The 19,923-nt window shown below is 46.8% G+C and overlaps 2 protein-coding genes across 4 annotated transcripts in view; both read left to right on the top strand.

Annotated features, from left to right (window-relative positions):
- Window positions 1-19,923, top strand: part of TMEM63C (transmembrane protein 63C) — a 143,933-nt gene that overhangs the window by 26,030 nt on the left and 97,980 nt on the right. The window lies entirely within an intron of this gene.
- Window positions 1-19,923, top strand: part of CIPC (CLOCK interacting pacemaker) — a 69,403-nt gene that overhangs the window by 44,875 nt on the left and 4,605 nt on the right. The window lies entirely within an intron of this gene.

The following is a 19,923-nucleotide window of genomic DNA, read 5'->3' as shown; positions in this document are numbered from 1 at the left end:
TCTGGAGCCTGTCTACCTGGGTTTGAATATTCACCATTCACTACTGTGAGATCTCAGATTCCAGTTTCTTCGTCTGTAAATTCCAGTGTAATCTTAGATTCCAGTTTCCTCATCTGTAAAACAGAGATGTGAGGGTTAAATGAAAATCTATGTAAAACTCTTAAACAGGGCCTGCCCAGGGCAAGCACTGCTTGATTAGATCATAATTAGAGACACTACTTATCGCACCCCTGCTAGGTAGCAGGCACTGCACTAAGCCTTTAGCATAAGACGCTTCCTTAATCCTCTCAGCCTGATCTACGAAGCTGGCTGAGCCCCATTCTGGGGATGAGGAGGTTGAGGCTCAGAGAAGCTAAGTCGCATGTCTAAGGTCATACAGCCATTAAGTGACAGAGCCTGGACTTGAACTTTGTTCTAGCGTTAATGCTCCTGCCCTCGGCCTCCACACAACCCAGCATCACCATGGGACCCATGGGCAGCTCTGATTTGGGAGAAGGAAAGACAATGGGAGTTTATCCAGACACAGAGCTTGAACTTGGAGCTGCTTCTTCGGGCCCTACCCCCACCTTCCTATTTCTATTTCCTTCCCCTTCCAGGGCTCCGCTATTCTAAGGTGGGTACCGTGATGCACCAAGAGGGTAGTCACACCAGTGTGTATCAAATAGTGGGGGGCGGGGGGAGCAGAGCCTTAAAAACATCAAACACTGCAGGAATATTGGTGCCATCACCATCCTCAATTTCCTGGGTGTCGTAGCTCACCTACCTGCCCTGTTCCTCTCCTCTGGGTGATGGCATACTTAATAAATAAATAAGTATTTATTACTTTCTCAACTGGCTGATTAAAACAAGAGCAATCCCTTGAAATGAGGGCCATATGCTAATCAGCTCAGCCTCTATTCTCGAATAACCAGACACTGCTCCTCTGTAATTTATCAGCATACATCAAAATAAAAAAGAGGCCAGGAAACCTTTTCGCGTTCTAAAAGCATCTGACATGTAAGTGAAAGAACAGTATGCCACATGGTGGCCGTGAGCAGCTGGTAGCCCTGTGAGTTCCAGTGGCCACAGGACAGACACGGGGAGGCACACATGGCCCTTTTTCCTTCAGAGCAGCTTTGTCTCATAATTGTGGCTGTCTGGGCCCCTTTTCACAAGCACTGTCTGCCTCTCACATGGGCTTGGCAGGGAGGGAGCCTGGGGTGCCTGGATTTGGCTATACTGACTGAAGATCTCCATTCCCCAAATACCTTGTGAGTCGGGTGGTATTTCTAATTTTATTTTGCATATGGGTGTGAGGTGGGAAGGTGTGTGTCTGAATTTGTGTGTATGAGGAAAAGGAAAGAGAGAAAGAAGCTAAGCGAACGTGGGAAGATGTTAGTGGGGGAAGGGAGTATTCAGTCAGGAAAAGGAGATCTGGTCGTGGAAACACAAACGGACAAGGACGATTATTTATTTAGAAATATCATTTATCAGCAGAAAAGGACATTAAAGCTTCAGATCTAAAGCTAGTGGTTCCTCAGCTCCCCTTAAGGAATGGAGTGAAGGGAAGCACGGCAAATGTCATTTTGTTTTTCTAAAACATATGCTTATCCCTGACAAAATCAATAGGGAGGCAAAATCAATATGAAAACTTCACTTGGATTCTGGCCCCATGAGAGTCAAGCAGACTAAGAATGAGCATTTTATTGCCATTTACCAGCTGTGTGACCATGAGCAAGTCATTTAACCTCTCAGCTCTCAGTATTCTCCTCCATATAATGGGAATAAGAATGCTGCTGTTACTTTGTGGTGATGATGATCAAATGGGATCATGTAATTTAAGTGCCTTAGTGTCTCCCACATCCTCTTTAGGGCTCCTCTTTTCATCCACAGAACTCTGTTCTCTTTCCAACTAAAATGAGAGCTCCTTGCTTATGTTGGAAATGTTTTGGGGTTTCTTCCATATTTCCTAATAGGATGATTTGCCCAGAGTCGACACTGAGTAAAAGTCTCTTGATTGATGAATTGCTACTGGTCTGTCTCTGAAAGGAAGAGCTACATTCTGAGATCTTTGAAATGTCTGGTGAGGACCAGATGCAGTGGCTCACACCTGTAATCCCAACATTCCGGGAGGCTGAGGCAGGCGGATCACCTGAGGTCAGGAGTTTGAGACCAGCCTAGCCAATATGGGGAAACCCCGTCCCTACTAAAAATATAAAAATTAGCCAGGCATGGTGGCCGGTGCCTGTAGTCCCAGCTACTCAAGAGGCTGAGGCAGGAGAATCTCTTGAACCCAGGAGGCAGAGGTTGCTGCGAGCCAAGACCACGCCATTGCACTCCAGCTTGGGTGACAGAGCAAGACTCTGTCTCAAAAAGAAATGTCTGGTGAGGACACATTTGCCATTGATCTTGCAACCTGCCACCACCCACCCTGAGTCTAATCTCATCCTCCATAAACAATGACAGAAATAATTTATAAACCACACTCTCCATTGTTCTTGTTGTAGATTCCTATAGTTAAGCCATGACTGTACCTTCAGGCAGTACGATGGGGGCAGGGACACAGATAAGCATCTAATTGCTGTCCAGCCCTTTCCTGGAGATATGCACCCTCAATCTTGCTATTTGGTGGTGTTATTTGAATAAAATGAATTCCCTTTCAAGTGGAAATTATTCCACTTTGCCTCAGAGTGTTGTATTACAAGGAGAGAAATCCATGTAGCAAGCAGCTTCTGCCTTGAGTGAGTAACCCCGCCTCCATGTCTGTCAGGCCTATAATGCCCCAAATGTTTTGGATGGAGACTATTCCAAGATGCAAGGAGCTGCACCTAAGAAGGCTGGTGGGGGTTTTCTTCATTCTCATGCTCTTATTTCAGATAGATCAAGGTGAAGATAGGCTTGGGTCAGGATGCTCTTTAGTGCTGACAGCAGGTCATAGCCAGGGATAAACTCAGAGTGCTTCCCAAGCCTCAGAAGGCTTACAAAGATGCCATCCCTGCCTGCCCAGATTTGGAAAACATGCAAGTGTAATCTTCATTTTAGCCAACTAAATACATGAAAATTGGATTATCACAGAATTTCTATTTGGAAGTAGTAATTTATTTTGCTAACTATGTCTTCATTTTAACAACGATAACATTAGTTTGATGTAATAAAGTGCTTTGCAGGCTACAAAGTACATCCACAAAATTAAAATTTCACCCCATGAATCTCTCTCAATAGCATAAACTAGCTGGGGCGAGAATTATCAAACCCATTTTCCTTATGGGGAAACTGAGGTTCAGAGATTTGCTGCATGTTAATTTGCAAGGCTTGACTATGTTTGATTTGAAATATGACTTAATATGCAAATCTCATTGATATCTAACTTTTCTGGAACATGTCAGTTACATAAAGGAAGCAGGTATGTAACTTACTTCTCCAGAGTAACAGAGGATCTCCCTTTACCTAAAACTGCTGTGCTCTGCACTCTGCGTCTCCATCTACTCTGCTTTGTCTTCAACAACATTTATCACCACTTGACAGGTATATATTTGTCTGTTTACTGTCTGTCTCTCCCCACTGAATTCTCAACTCCAAGAGAGCAGGATTTGAACTGCTTTATTCACTACTGTATCCCCAGTGCCTATAACAGAGTCTGGCACATAGTAGGTGCTCAGTAAACATTGGTTCAATGAATAAATATAATATTCATAAACTTGTAAGCCTGCAGCACATTAATCAAATGCCCTCAGGCACTCTGCTGTCTGTTGTGCTGGAGGGGGTGTGTGTGATTAGGGGCAGGGATGCTCAGCCTCCAAGCTCACATGTCAAGGTGGAAACTACAGGTCTGGGTGACAAGTAAACCCAGTGGTCTCCCGGGTGATTGGTGCATCAGGGTGGAAATCTTGGCTTAGCTTGAGAGAACCTCTTTTGCAGTATCCAGGCTGTGGAAGAATGAACGAATGGGCTCTTTCACCAATTAGCCATGGTTTCCAGGGACCGCTTAGGCAGTCCTGGTAGGGACGCCTGTGCCTGTGGACAAGCAAGTGAGTATGCAGCCCCATGGAAGCGGTGGCAGCAAGATTAACTGGCCCTTTCATCTCAGAGTGTGTAGGAGGCAGAGGGAGGAGAAAGAGGGGGCATAGGGAGGGAAAAGAGGAGGGAGGGAGAGGGCAGAGAGGAGAAGACAGAAAAGGAGAGAGGAAAGAGAAGAAAGGGGGGTAGTGAGAGAGTGCTCACTTATCAGTCTGACACACCAAGTTCATGTCTTCATGATGGAGGAGGCTCAGGAGAAGCAGGGTGAAATCAGCTGTCTCCATTGAGAGCCCTGCAATGCCAGGTGTCCAGGATGGGAAGGAATGAGGCAGAAGGTTGACATCTCAATTACAGGAGGAGGGGAGTGAGGTCCCCGCAGTGCCCTTGGCTGTTTGGAGGCCTCTTAGATTTGTTGTTACCATCACAGAGGTAACAACACAGCAGGCAGCACAAACCTCACACTCCTGACCACCCCCTGCACCTTTCTCCCTCCCCCTACCCCAGCAGAGATGGCCCAGGACCCAGGAGAGAGGCAGTGTGGTGTGACCAAAAAAAAAATCACAAGTTTTTGGTGTCTGTTGACCTGAGCTTGTATCCCAGCTTTGCCATTCACTGGCTATGTGACCTTGAGCAAGTTCCTTAGCTTCTCTGAGTCTCAGATTTGCTCTTTCTGCAGAGTAGATTGAGGTTTCTCCTGAATTTCCTGGAAGTCGCACACTTTACATGCACTTACCTCTCTCATTGGCCAGAACTTGGTCACATGGCCATACCTAGCTACTAGTCAGTATGTAACCAGCTAAGATTTGTGAGTTGTATTGAGAAAGAAGAAGAGGGAAATGGATTTGGAGAATGACTTGCAGCTTTTTCTTCTACTGTGAAAAAGTTTAGACCTGCAGTTTAGCCATTCCCTGGGCCTCAGGACTGAAGATGGATTTTTCTGGGACTTCTAGCCTCTGAGATTCCAGTTTGTCATTGGTCAAGTGGGGCTATTGCCCACTGCCCTTTTCTGCCCTCCACCTGATCTCTGCCTTCCTCTTGGCACGTCTCCTTCTCCTCGCAGAACAGGTGCAGGAAAGGCAGCTGCAGCCTGCCAAAGCCTTGGCCCTCAGATGAACATGGACGGTGAGGCCTGGAGGTGGCTATGGTCAGTGTCGCAGGCCATCTGGCTGCTTCCATAAGCTCAAAATCTGGCTCCAGATGAAAGAGAAGGGGAGACAGAAAAGATGCACTTTAAATATTTTTTACTCTTAAAAACCATATGAGTAATATGTTTTGTAAGAAAATATAATTTTTTTTTAATTAAAAGCAAAACAAAACCTTTCATTTTAAGCCCTGAGCTAATTATCGTGAACATCTTGTATGTGTCTCGCAATCTTTCATCTACTCAGATTTGCTTCCCCTTGATTACAAATCTGGGCTCACATCTTCATTATCTTTTATAACTAGCTTTTAAAATTCAGCATTAACAAGACAATCTTTCCATGTTGATAAATACATTTCCCCAACATAATTTTTAATGGACAGCGAGTATGTCCCTCTTACAGAAGTGACACAATTTAATAGGGGTGCACCAAAATTTGCCTTTGATCTTAGTATCAAATTTTGCTTTAGAGCTCCATCTTCAACTTTGGCCCCTGAAAGGCTGAATTGACAAGTTCAGACTTGAGCATCATTTCTGGGTTTCCTAGACTGGGGCATGATCCGCTCTCCCGTGGCTGTGTTACACGGACTTTGCATGCAATAAGCGTAACAACCTGTTATACTGGCATATCATTTGGATGTACTGTAATAAACACTTTCAAATATGGATGACCTTCTATGTGTAAACTGTAATGAATATCTTCTTTTGTGCTCTCTGTGTTGAAATTCTATCGATGTATAAATGTACATTTATTATTGCAAGAGTAAAATGCTGTAATCATTTATGATTGTAAACATTGTCCCTTTTATGTATGGAAATAATTATTGAGAGCTTTTAAGTGTTCAGATTTAGAAGGAAACACATAGCTAATACAAATTTTGAAAAATATGTCAGCTAGATACTTTTAAAAGATACTTTTTAAAGACTTGAAAAAATTTTTAAATTTTTTAGAGACAGGGTCTCACTCTGTCACCGCCAGGCTAAAGTATAGTGGCACTATCATAGCTCACTGAAGCCTAGAACTCCTGAGCTCAAGGAATCCTCCTGCCTCAGCCTCCCAAGTAGCTGAGATTACAGTCTTGAGTCACTACATCTGGCTTAAAGATACTTTTTGAGGTAACAACAACAAAAAAATTAATAATATGAAGGAGAATAATAGAGATTAGATTACATCAGAGTTCTAATCTTTGTAGAATTGTTTGGGATACTAATATTCATGGCAGTAAGCAAAACAACCTTTTAAACTGTATTCCATTTTTAGTTACTTTATTCTATTTAGGCCATGAGTCTTTTTTTTTTAAAGCCCTATTTGTAGTTCTTTATATCTTGTAAAGATAAAATAAAAATAGAATGTCAGCTTAACCAACCTCATAATTTCATCAGGAGGGAAACCTCTAAAATCACATATATTAATAACAATATCTATGGTAAATTACATTTAACTCAATATGGATTATAAAGAATTTGAAAAAAAGAAATATTATCGTTATTATTATTTGAGACAGAGTCTCTCTCTGTTGCCCAGGCTGGAGGGCAGTGGCATGATCTCAGCTCACTGCAACCTCTGCTTCCCAGGTTCAAGCGATTCTCCTGCCTCAGCCTCCCAAATAGCTGGGACTATAGATGCCCACTACCACGCCCAGCTAATTTTTTGTATTTTTAGTAGAGAGGGGGTTTCACCGTGTTTCCCAGGCTGGTCTCGAACTCCTGACCTCAGGTGATCCACCCACCTCGGCCTCCCACAGTGTTGGAATTACAGGCGTGAGCCACCGCGCCTGGCCAAGAAAAAATTATTAGAACAAGTGAGGCATCACACTCCTCTGCCATTATCAGTCAGAAGTAAGCACCAATTTATTAACACAAACATTACATAATACATAATACAGGAGCAATCTCGCTACTGCTAGCACTAAGAAAATGTTGTTCTTGCACTATAATGTTTAGCTATTAAACACTGACAGTGAAATGCACCAATAAGGAAACTGTCATCACAGAGAATCTCTGATAAAATGTTAGATGTACTCCTTTATCAAAGGCATTGGCTTGGGCTTCGGCTGAATACTGATTGTAACAATTGACCATCTGGTGTTCAGCCAAAATGTGTGTTGAGTGTATCTCTAACTTTAGATTATTTCCAATTTCTCACTATTATTAGCAACATTGCAATGAACGTCCTAACACAAACAACTCTATGGGACCCTGTGATTATTTCCTTGGCTGAATTCCAAGAAGTAGAGTGTCTGGGTCAAAAGGATCCCTATCACCAAACCATCCTCCAGAAAGTTTGTGCCAGCTTCCTTCCCACACAAGGAGTAGGGGGCTTGTAATCTGCCTTCTCACCAGCTCTGGGACCTGCTTTTCCAATCCCCCACGGAGGCTGGGAGTTGGACGGCAGAGAATAGCATCCTTTAGCTAGCCCAGACGCCCCCTGGAGCCCACGACTGCAATTGTAGCTATAATTTATTTTGTGTTTACTTCTTTCTGTCATTGTGGTAGACCATTTACTTCCTGCTTTTTAATCCCCTCAAGGATGGTTCAAAGTAAATATGGCTGGCTTCATCTTATAGATGAGGAAACTGAAACTCAAAGGGTTGGATGGCCCTGCTTTTAGCCCTAATGGAAATCTCCAGGGGCCTGTTCAAGCAACAGTCTGCAAGCCTATTCCTGCAGGTAAATGAAACCTGTAAGGCCCAGTCCCCACGACCCCAACTGTTCAGCCCCTCTCAGGATCAGGGATCCCTGTGCCCTCCCAGCCAGCATAGTTTCTAGCCAGGGCCTAAAGGTGGAAAAGAGGGTGACCACCCGGTGGGCTCAGCTCTGTGCTGTGCACTTTACCTTCACATGTTCACATCCATAGCTTCTTGGTGGTTTCTGAAGGAAAACATGCTAGAGCCTGTCCTCTCTGAGTGAACCTCCTGGTGTGTGTAAGTCAGATCCAACAGTGCAAGGAGCAGGTCAAGATTGTTGGTCACGGAGTCCCTCAGCACAGTAAGTTGACAGTTGACCGCTTTGGGGGTAAAGGGGCAAGTTTTGATCATGTTCCAGGAGGGACTTTCTGTACATTGTCTCACGTAAGTCTCAAATGGCCAGGAGAGATACCTTTATCTTATACAGGAGGAGACAGTGGCTCAGGAAAATATCCAAGAGCTCGCAGCTAGGAAATGGCAGAGAATGCAGATAAGGACCTAGACCAGAGGACACACTCAGGGCACGTTCATAGAGTGGATGGAAGGATGAATAGATTCTACAGGGCCCTAGATGGTGAAACTACAGGAGCTAGACTACTACAGACCCTCTGTGTAAACCAGGTACTGCCAGGCAGGAAAGAAGAGGGCAGGATTTGAGCCACTCTGGTGGCAAGGGTCCTCTCTTTTTTCATTCTTTCAGGCAAGAGAAGTTGCATCGAGGGCTGCCTTGTACAATTGTTCAGGTTCTACACTTTACAATTCCAGGGGCCTCATTTTCACACATGTATATTTGGATGATTATTATAAGAATTTTCCAGTAGATGGCAGTAAAGTATCTTGAGTTAAGGACACCCCTTTTCTGTACAAATATACTGTTTGGGCTATTTGCAGTGCTGGCTGCATCTCTCTACCAGCCTCCAAACTGCTGGGAGGTTGCCTGACACCCCTTCCCTCCCTTGTCTCACCCCTTCATCGATTGCCTCAGAGTCTCAGAGTTGGGCTGGGGAGTTCAGAGGAGAGTGGCATTAGCACCAGAAAGCCCCAGCTGCATCCTTTATTCCAACAAAGGTGATGTTTGTAATGGGAAATCCTGGGTTCAAGTCCCAGCTCCTGCATTTTTTTTTTTTTTTTTTTGAGACAGAGTTTCACTCTTGTTGCCCAAGCTGGAGTGCAATGGTGCGATCTCGGCTCACTGCAACCTTCACCTCCTGGGTTTGAGTGATTCTCCTGTCTCAGCCTCCTGAGTAACTGGGATTACAGGCATACACCACCACACCCGACTAATTTTTTTGTATTTTTAGTAGAAATGGGGCTTCACCATATTAGCCAGGCTGGTCTTGAACTCCTGACCTGAGGTGATCCGCCTGCCTCAGCCTCTCAAAGTGCTGGGATTTCAGGTGTGAGCCACCACGCCCAGCCGCTCCTGCATTTCTTATGAATGGTCTTATGCAAGTGACCTCAAAGTTCTGGGCCCTAGTTTTGGTTTCTGAAAAGAGTGCAGTAATAATCCCTGCCCTTGGGGTTGCAAGGAACAAATGCTATTCTGAACACGACCATGCATGGCTAGCTATAAAGCACTGCGTCCATGAGTGTCCTCCTTACCCAGAGAGGATATGCTGCATTATTGTGGGAAGGGTGTGCCACAGACCACATAGCGCCGCCTTGTCACAACACCCCCCAGAGTCACCTTCCCATAAGGGATCTCTCTCCTGGCTCTCCGCTGCTACTCTATCCCAACGGGTTGCTTTGACCCCTTCAGGCTCTGATCCAAGCTCCTTAGTATAGTGCATCCATTAGCCAGTTAATACATATTTAGTAAGCATCTACTATGTGCTGGGGTCTATGCTAATCTCTAGCCTAGAGTTGCTTACAGTCCCATGGGGGCAATAAAGTTAGTGTAGTTGCCATCTTGTTTCTTGGTTCTTGATAAAGCCAGACTTTATCCCATTCCTCTGGGACCCTGGGGAGGAAGAGGCCTTACCCAGTTCCTCCCTTCCTAGTTCCTAGGACATTTAATGACTGGAGACTATCCTTGGCCCCCACTATTGTAGATCACTCCAAGGTGCAGAAGAGAAGCTTAGCTGGGCTCTTCGTTGCCTCTCTCATGTGGGTCAGGGAAGCCTAGAACAAACTTATTGTGGATTTCACTTACGATTTGATACAGCTGTGAGGGAACAGGAACTCCAAAATAGCAGTGGCTTAAATGAGCTAGACATGCAGTTCCTTCTAATGTAAATGAAGTTCAGAGACAGGCATTCCAGAGCTAATATGGCCACTCTACAGTGCCAGGAGGGACCCAGGTTCTTTCCAGTTCCCTGTTCGGTCATCCCTCAGATGTGGTCTTCATCTTCATGATGGAGGTGTCAGCTCAGGGCTGGCAAAGTCCTTCATCACATGAGGGCCCAGCCTCCTTTTATATAATTTCGTCCTCAATTCTTAGTATGCAGCCTTTACCTCATGGCCCAAAATAGCTTCTCATGCTCCAGCCATTGATTCAACATTCCACTACCAGGAAGTAGGAAAAAAGGTATGAGCAAGGGCATACCTTCTTCCTCATAGGATACCCCCTGGAAATTACTTGCGATACTTCTCTTTGTCTCCCATTGGTTAGAATTTAGCAACATGACCATATCTAGATGCAAAGAAGGTCAGCAGATGAGTCTTTACTCCAGGTGGCCCTGTGCTTAGCTAAAAATTGTAGGTCCAATTCCTAGAGAATAAGAGGAGAATGGGAATTGAGGAACCATGAGAATTCTCTACTACATCTTGCCTATGCGGGGATATCTCCTTCCTACAGGGAACATCTCTACCTAGCAGGCTCCCCAGCATGAATTAAAGGAAAATAACCTAATAACCATAACACCACAGAACAAGAATTATACAAATACCGTAATGGGGTAATTTCCTCTCTGCATATAAATGACATTTGTGTTCTCTCGTACTTATCATCATTGCCAACCCTTATCCTATAACCCCTGATGTGCTCAGCTGCCTCCAGTCCTATCCCTCCCGGTCCATCTATAGCATCCCCTCCCACAGCACCGAGACAAAGTCCCCCGTGTGCCCATCCCTGCCTCCTCCCTTCCTAGAGTGGAATCTGGCTAAAGTTAAAGCTAGGGGAGAAATGAGGGGGAGGCCCCGCGACGGCGGCAGCTGCACAGCAGGGACAGGCGGCGGTTGCCTTGGTGAGCTGGGCAGAGATTTCTATGATGCTGCTAAATGTATTTTCCTGACCTGCCACCGCCTTCTCTTTCCTGCTTAGGAGACACCTTTCAGGAGCTGAGGCCTCTCAACTTGTTCTCTGCTCCCACCCTTTAAAATACTCATTTCCCTGCTCATTACCTCTTCCTGTAAGATTGGGTCTGGAGCCCACAGACACAATAGGTGTGGAGGGGGAATGGGGCATTAACACTGATCGAGTCTTGCAGGTGTTTTTCCACGGAACCTCCCACCAGCCCTGCAACCTCATCTGCATTTGACAGAGCAAGCCCTGAGCCTGAGAGCTGCTAAGTAGTTGGTAGTTGGTAGTTGGTCCAGGTCACCCAGCTTGTAGGTGGCAGACCTGGGACTGGAACCCCATGCGGGATTCTGAGGGTGGAATTTCAAGCAGGCTACCAGATGTGGGAGGATAAATTTGGGGGCAAGAGAATGTGCACGGCATTGGCTGTCCCCGCCATCTTTTCAGGGATAATTTTGGAGCAGGGAGGGAAAATCTGACCCTGCTGGTAAAATTAGCAGCAAACCATATACCCTGGCCTGTGTTTTAAGGGGCTCATGTGAGACCAAGAGCTATAGGCACCACCACCTGCTCCACTTGCCCTGTCTGTCCCCATACTCCCCAGGCAGTTTCCCCATCACCCCCAAACTTGATCTCCAGGCACCCTGGCTCTGCTCGCTCTCCAATCTCTCCAAGTCCAGAAAAATCATCCCTTTACTCAGCAAAGGCAGCCTTTAGTTCCCCATCTCCTCCCCTTGATGCCCGGCCTGCTCAGCTCCAGTCCTGTCTTCCCCCATCCCGCCCACAGTCTGCTAGATCAGGGTAGTGCTGAGAACTTTTGGGGCCTGGGTGGGAGTGGCGAGGAGGGGAGAGAAAGAGAAAGGGAAAGGGGAAGGGCATCTTCTTCCCTAACAGAGCTGGCTCCACGGAGTGGAGTCCTATGCTAGGAAGCCTGTCTGGGCAGCCCACTCACACTTCCCTCGCTCCCCTCCCCTGTGGTTCCATTCAGCAATCTGTCCGAGACAGAGAGAAGGGCAGAGCGTGGGAGGACAGTTTGGGGGTAAGTTTGTCATGGCTCACCTCCTGGAAAGAGGACTTGGGGAACAGAAGCTGGATTCCTGAAAGTTTATATGCATACACTTGCTCCTACGTGCCCACTCATACACACAAGCACACCTGTACCGACACATGCACAGATGCACACTCACACAGACACATGCATGCACCTGCACACAAGCACTCACCTGCACACCTTAGTCCAAATTCCTCTGGCAGTCCACTCTTAAGGTTAAGGGTTTGGACTTTGAAGTCAGGCAAACGTGGAGTTTTCTTTTACATATTGCATTATAGGTTTTCTTTTTTATAGACGGAGTTTCGCTCTTGTTGCCCAGGCTGGAGTGCAGTGACACAATCTCAGCTCACTGCAATCTCTGCCTCCCAGATTCAAGTGATTCGCATGCCTCAGCCTCCCGAGTAGCTGGGATTACAGGCACACACCACCAAGCCCCGCTAAGTTTTGTATTTTGAGTAGAGACGGAGTTTCACCATGTTAACCAGACGGGTCTCGAACTTCTGACCTCAAGTGATTCATGGACCTTGGCCTCCCAAAGTGCTGGGATGAAAGGCATGAGCCACTGCGCCCAGCTGCATTACAGTTTTTAAACAATGGTTTCTCATTTTCAGAAGGCACTATCTGATATTAGAACCATATAAAGGTGTTATAAGTGCAGTTCCTCCACTACCACCCCAGTTCCCAGTCTCTTGTTCCCCTTCCCAGGGACAACCATTGCCACTGATTACTAGTATCCTCCTCCAGAGTTGGTCTGCAGATAAGAGCCTCTGTAGCGATATAAGCAGGCGTGTATGTGCGTGGGTGCACAGACACACACATACACAGTAGCCCCCTAGCTACACTAGCACACTGCTTTGCACTCTGCTTTCTTTTTATTTTTCTGAGATAGTGTCTCACTCTGTCACCCAGACTGGAGTACAGGGGCGCAGTCTTGACTCCCTGCAACCTCTAGCTCCTGAGCTGAAGCAATTCTCCCACCTCAGCCTCCTGAGTAGCTGGGACTACAGATGCACGCTACCACACCTGGCTAATTTTTTTGTATTTTTAGTAGAGACAGAATTTCGCCATGTTGCCGGGCTGGTCTTGAACTCCTGGGCTCAAGTGATCCACCCACCTTGGCCTCCCAAAGTGCTGGGATTATAGGCGTGAACATTCTTCTTTCTTTGTTGATGATATACCTTGGCAATTGCTCGATATGCATGCACACATAGAGCTCCTCCTTTTTATTGATTTATTATTATTTTGTAGAGACAGGCTCTCACTATGTTGCCCAGGCTGGAGTACAGTGGCTATCAACAGGCCCAATCCTCAAGCCCTGCAGTCTCCAGCTCAGGCTCCAGCCATCCTCCCACCTCAGCCTCCTGTGTAGCTGGGACTACAGGTGTGTGCCACCTGCCCAGCTTCCTGGTCGTTTTTAATGAGTGTGTGGTCCCCCATCATGCAGATGCGCTATAACTCCTGTGATGTGTCCTATTGACTGACCAGATTGTTTCCAGCTGTTCACTTCACTTTGTTGCTGCTACCTGGCGTCTTTTTTTTTTTGAGGAGTCTCATTCTGTCACCTCGGCTGGAATGCAGCAGCACAATCTTGGCTCACTACAACCTCCATTTCCTGGGTTCAAGAGAGTCTCCTGCTTCAGCCTCCCGAGTAGCTGGGATTACAGGCACCAACCACCACGCCCTGGATACTTCTTCTTTTTTTGAGATGGAGTCTCATTCCGTAGCCCAGGCTGGAGTGCAGTGGCACAATCTCAGCTCACTGCAATCTCCGCCTCCTGGATTCAAGCGATTCTCCTGCCTCAGCCTCCTGAGTAGCTGGGATTATGGCATGCACCACCACGTCCAGCTAATTTTTGTATTTTTAGTAGAGACAGGGTTTCACCATGTTGGTCAGTCTGGTCTTGAACTCCTGACCTCAAGCGGTCCAGCCACCTCAGCCTCCCAAAGTGGCTGGGATGACAGGCGTGAGCCCCCACGCCCAGCTTGCTCCCTGGGGTTCTTTCATGAGTGTCCCTGCCTGTACTCTTTAGCCCACGTGGGTGTGCATATCTGTCCGAACTGCATGTGAATGAGTGGCTGGCTCAGTGACTTGGCCTCTCATCCCTCGCGTTCTCAGTCTGTGGATGACAACAGTCAGAGCGCTGGCTTCACAGGGTGAGGATAAATGACGTCGTGCCACAGTGCCTGGCACACGGGAACCCCCATCAGTGTTAGCTGGGGAGGGGAAAAGCAGCTGGAATGGGGAGGAAGGGAGTGAGGGGCCTGTGCGACCAGGGGAGGCTGGTCAGCCCCCTCCTCAAGGCCACCAAGGAGAGATCACAGGGGCCTCAGCCCGGGAAGTCCCTGGCTCTTGCAATTGGGACCAGCCAGTGTGGCTGCCACCAGGAGGGAAAGCAGGGGACAGGGAGTGGGCAGCAGCTGCACCAGAGCCAGAGTGAGGAGCAGGCCCGGCTTCCCTGCTGAGTCATCCCCGCTGGAGCGAGAGAGGGAGGAAGTGAGGAAGTGAGGGAGGGAGGGTGTGCTCCAGCACCGCACATCACACACACGCACACATGCACACACACATCACACATCTCACACACACACATCACATATCACACACACATCACATACACACACTCATCACATATCACACACATCACACATACACATCACACATCACACACATCACACATCATACACATATCACACATCATACACACATCACACATGCACACACACATCACATATATCACACACACTCACGCCACACGTACACACTCACATATGCGCACATGCTCACACACCTCCTGGTTTAGGGAAAAGGAGCCCCTCCCAGCAGAGAGAGGCTTTGTTCCCCACAAGATGTGAAAGCCGTGGAGACAAAGGAGAGGCGGCACTCTCTCCTTCGAGGCCGTCCCCAGCTGTGGTCTCTCCAGCCTCACTCTGTCCTCACCCCATGCCTCTCCTCTGTCAGTCCGAATCCCGCTGACAGGGTGGCCAACCCTCCCGGATGACCCAGGAAGGAGGGGTTTCCCCAAACAACACGAGGACGAGCTGGGCACCCTGTCTGCCGCTCTCCAACTCCACCTGCACACTCACCACCCTGCTGGCAGCAGATCCCTGCAGATCACCCCCACCCGGCTTCTCCAGGGAGACACAAAAGCTTTCCCGACTCTGCAGTGATGTTTTGATGCAACAGACATTTATAAGACTGGTTCCTGAGCTGCACGGAACAGGCATGAGTGAGGCTGCATGCCACTGGGTAGGGGCTGCCCGTCACTGGCAGGGGTCCAGAGGAGATGGAGACTCAGGGGACAGGCTGGATGGAGGGTAGCACATCTTCTTTCATCAAAAGCCACTTTTTGTCTTAGTACAAAATCCCAACACCCAATGGGTGCCTAATGCCCTGCTCTAATCCCTTCTGAATGTATTTCTATTCACATGGACCTGGCTTTTGGAAAAGTCTGAATTTAACAGGATTCAAACAAGAAACATTTCTGCTTCGTCTCTAATCACAGCCTTCAACCACGCTTTGTCAAATCTCCTTTTCTGACCCTGAACAATATTCCTGGCACATTTCTAGCTTTCTGGTCACCTCCAGTTACTAAAAACCTGGGTTAGTCTAGTTCAATTTAAAAGTTAAGGCCAGGGACGCGGTGGCTCATGTCTTTAATCCCAGTATTAGGCCGAGGCGGGCAGATCACCTGAGGTCAGGAGTTCGAGACCAGCCTGGCCAACATGGTGAACCCCCCGTGTCTACTAAAAATAAAAATATTGGCCGGGCATGGTGGCTCATGTCTGTAATCCCAGCACTTTGGGAGGCTGAGGCAGGCGAATCACAAGGTCAGGAGTTCGAGACCAGCCTAGCCACTATGGTGAAACCCCGTCTTTACTAAAAATACAAAAACAATTTAGCCAGGCATGGTGGCACAGGCCTGAGTCCCAACTACTCGGGAGGCTGAGGCAGAAGAATCGCTTGAACCTGGAAGGCAGAGGTTGCAGTGAGCCAAGATCGCACCATTGCATTCCAGCCTGGGTGACAGAGTGACAGTCCATCTAAAAAATAAACAAATAATTGAAAATAAATAAATAAATAAATAAATAAAAATATTAGCTGAGCGTGGTGGCGCCCACCTATAATCCCAGAAACTCAGGGAGCTGAGGTAGGAGAACTGCTTGAACCCGGGAGGCAGAGGTTGCGGTGAGCTGAGATCATGCCACTGCACTCCAACCTGGGCTACAGTGGGAGACTCCGTCTCAACAACAATAAAAAACAGTTAAGGTCAGGTGCAGTTGCTCATGCCTATAATTCCAGCACTTTGGGAGGCCAAGGCCAGTGGATCGCTTGAGCTCAGGAGTTTGAGACCAGCCTGAGCAACATGGTGAAACCCCATCTCAACAAAAAATAAAAAAATTTACCAGGTGTGGTGGCATGCACCTGTAGTCCCAGCTACAGGCTGAGGTTGGAAGATTGCTTGAGCCCAGGAGGTTGAGGCTGCAGTGAGCCATGATTGTGCCATTGTACTCCAGCCTAGGCAGCAGAGTGAGACCCTGTCTCAAATAAAATAAAATAAAATAGAATAAAAGTTAAATATCATGTTTGGCTAGGCACGGTGGCTCACACCTGTAAATCTAGCACTTTGGGAGCCCAACACAGAGTATTTCTTAAGGCCAGGAGTTTGAGACCAGCCTAAGCAACATAGTGAGACTCCGTCTCTACAAGAAAATCAAAATAAAACATTAGCCAGGTGTCGTGGTGTGTAGCCTGTAGTCCCAACTACTTGGTAGGCTGAGGCAGGAGGATTGCATGAGCCCAGGAATTCCAGGCTTCAGTGAGTTTTGATTGCGCCACTGCACTCCAACCTGAGCGACAGGGCAAGACCCTATCTCTAAAAATTAAAAGAAAATCATGTGCAATTATAGGATGACTGCCCCCACCCCATGTCCACCAGCGTCAAGCAAGGCTAGGAACAGGGGGCAGGGGTTTCTCTTCTTCCCCTCCCGCATGGAGTCCTTTCATTTCCAGGATTTGAGGTTGGTGTGTGATGGGTTGGGGGATGAGAGGTGCAGTGGAGCAGCCACAGATCTTGTTCTCTTGGCCACCACTGCCTGATGGGCAATGCCTTCTGCCGGCAGGCTTCCAAGTGGGGTATGTGGTGGAGTTGTCTAGGGAGAGGGTTACTGTGGCTAGATGTCTTCCCTCTCAGCTCTACCCTCCAGAGGTCCACCACTGAGATTCCTCCCCAGCCACCTCCCCAGTGTTCATGGAGAAACTCATGCACCCTTACCTGACCGAACAGGGCATGCAAGCCCCTCCACTGCTGCTGGCTCTGTGCGGCTGCCTCTGTCCACTCTCCTTCCCTTTCCTGCCTCCCTTGGACCATGGGATGCCAGCCCCTTCCTTTACAGGTACCCCACTTTCTGTGAGCAAGTCTCCAGGAGCTCACCCCTACTTCCAGAAAGCGGAGGGGGAAGCAGAGCCCCTACCCTAGCTTGGGAACAAGGGCAGTTTCAGGGGCGTGCGGTCTGTGCACTTCCATGAGGCCTCAGGCCAGAAGTGCTGGCAGTTGGTTCAATGCTCTTCTGTCTTGAAGTTTTATAATTTTTGAATTAGGGGCAACTTGTTTTCATTTCACACTGGGGTCCAAAAATTATTTAGGCGGTCTTGCCTTTGAGTGACTGCTCTGACCTCATCTGCTCATAAAGAGGAGGAGGGTTTCTGGCGATGGTGGGAGTGGAGAGCTGGTTCTGGAGCCTGTCGAGGCCCCAGGAGGTGCACGGTGGTTTTCACCTCTCTTTAGAGTGGAAGATGCTCCACACACATTAACCCGCTTTAGGTTCCGGTCATCAGCTTCCAGGCAATAGGATCGAAATGAATCAGCATCCTCCTGCAAATACAAGCATCCCTCAACATCTAAACACTCACTATCCCCAAATGGGAATTGAATAGATTCAGATCATCTGCTTTTGTTTTTTGCAACAATGAACTCGTGTTGCATGCACTGTTTTATAACCTCCTTTTTTTCACTTAATATGTTGTAAACATATCTTCATGTTGAAAATATTAATCTACAATCTAATATTCAGCATCTGTTTCAGGTACATACTGCCTTGTAACAAACCACCCAAGAAACCAATGGCTTAAATCAATGATGATTTATTGTTTCTCACTCTTCTATGGATTGGCCAGGCACTTCTGACCATCCACAAGAAATACAGCATCTAGAGAGAGAAAGACTGGGTTCCAGTCTTTGCCAAGCCTCTTCCTGCGCATGTGGTCTTGGCCAAGTTATTGAACCTCGGTTTCCTCATCTATACAGTGTTACAAATTATAATAATGATGTCTCCCTTACCTGTGATATTTTGAAGATTAACTGAGAACTATAATAATAGTATCGACCTGTGTCTATCTATCCACGTAGATAGATACACGCGTTAATGTGTGTGAGGTATAACAAATGTTAGCGATTACTGTTACTGTTGTTATTATTTGGAATGCCTTGGCAAGGGGCTAGGCTAGTAAGGAAGTTGCTGGGGCAAGGAGGTAGCTGGCTCTCCAGCTCATCACAATGTGAGGCATCGGAGAGAGGGAGGATTCCTGCTTAAGAAAGAAAGATCTGAAAGGAAACAGTGGACAGACCTGAGAATATTAAGCATTGCTCGGCCAAAAGGGAATTGAAGGCAAGGAAAAAGTCATCTCACTGTAGCCTAAAGGCACTTAGTAGTTAGCTGTATTTTCCTACAACTAATAATATGCTGGCAGTAAAGTCATATATGCTCAAAAGTGGGTAGGGCCAACTTAGAGGCATCAGACCCATGGGTAATATATGCTCAAAAGTGGGTAGGGCCAACTTAGAGGCATCAGACCCATTGGTGTCCACAGCCTCTATTCCTGCCCACTCCACCAAGAGCCCCTTAGGCTGTTCCAGTATACGGAGGAGCATGCAAGGACCAAGGGAGTATCTTGGAAGGACAGGAGAAGCGGAAGCGGTGTCAGGGAGCCCAAGGCTAGATCCTGATGGTTTCCTGATATCCTATTTCAATTCCCAAACATCCTATTTCAGTTCCTTCATTTTTACTTTCAGAGATTCCAACATGTAGAGATTCATGTCTTTGTGTCTTTTGAAAAATGAAATATTTAAAACAAAAATATATAAACAATAACACACCAAAAATCCATGTTCTTATGGCTCACGGTTATAAAAATAAAAATAAAATCCATGCTCTTGCCACCAGCGTAAGAAAGAAAACATTAAATTATCTTTGATGTACTTCCTAATCCCCTCCTCCTACCTTCCTTCAAGAGGTAACCACTCTCCTGAACCCTGGCATTGACTATGCACGGGCACTCTTTTTAATTTTTTAAATATATAAATAAATCTGATAGGAAAGTTGAATTACTTTACAGCGATTTGAGTCCCCTTGAAGGGCTTTTGGGTACTCTGCCAGGGTGTAGATGATGTCTGAAGAGGCTTCAAGGAAACCAGAGAGAAAAAAGCCTGATGAAAGGAACAGAGCCTACATAATGGGTGACAATATCAACTGGAATAATACACATGTAATTAGACTTGGGGAGCATGAACTTTTTTTTAAAATAATGGCTAAATTCTTTTAATCCAAAATAATCTAAGAATTATTAGTATTACTAAGAATTAATAAGAGAGTTTAGCAAAGTTGCTGAATTAAACAATCAGTGTATGAAAACCAACCAGCCCGGGCAACATAGTAAGACCCAGTCTCTACAAAAAATACAAAAAAATTAGCTGGGCAAGGTGGCATGCACCTGTTGTCCCAGCTGCTTGAGAGGCTGAGGTGGGAGGATCACTTG

Source organism: Macaca thibetana, chromosome 7, assembly GCF_024542745.1.
Source record: "Macaca thibetana thibetana isolate TM-01 chromosome 7, ASM2454274v1, whole genome shotgun sequence".
In the NCBI taxonomy this organism is placed as follows: Eukaryota; Metazoa; Chordata; class Mammalia; order Primates; family Cercopithecidae; genus Macaca; species Macaca thibetana.
This window is presented reverse-complemented; position numbering and strand designations above follow the sequence as displayed.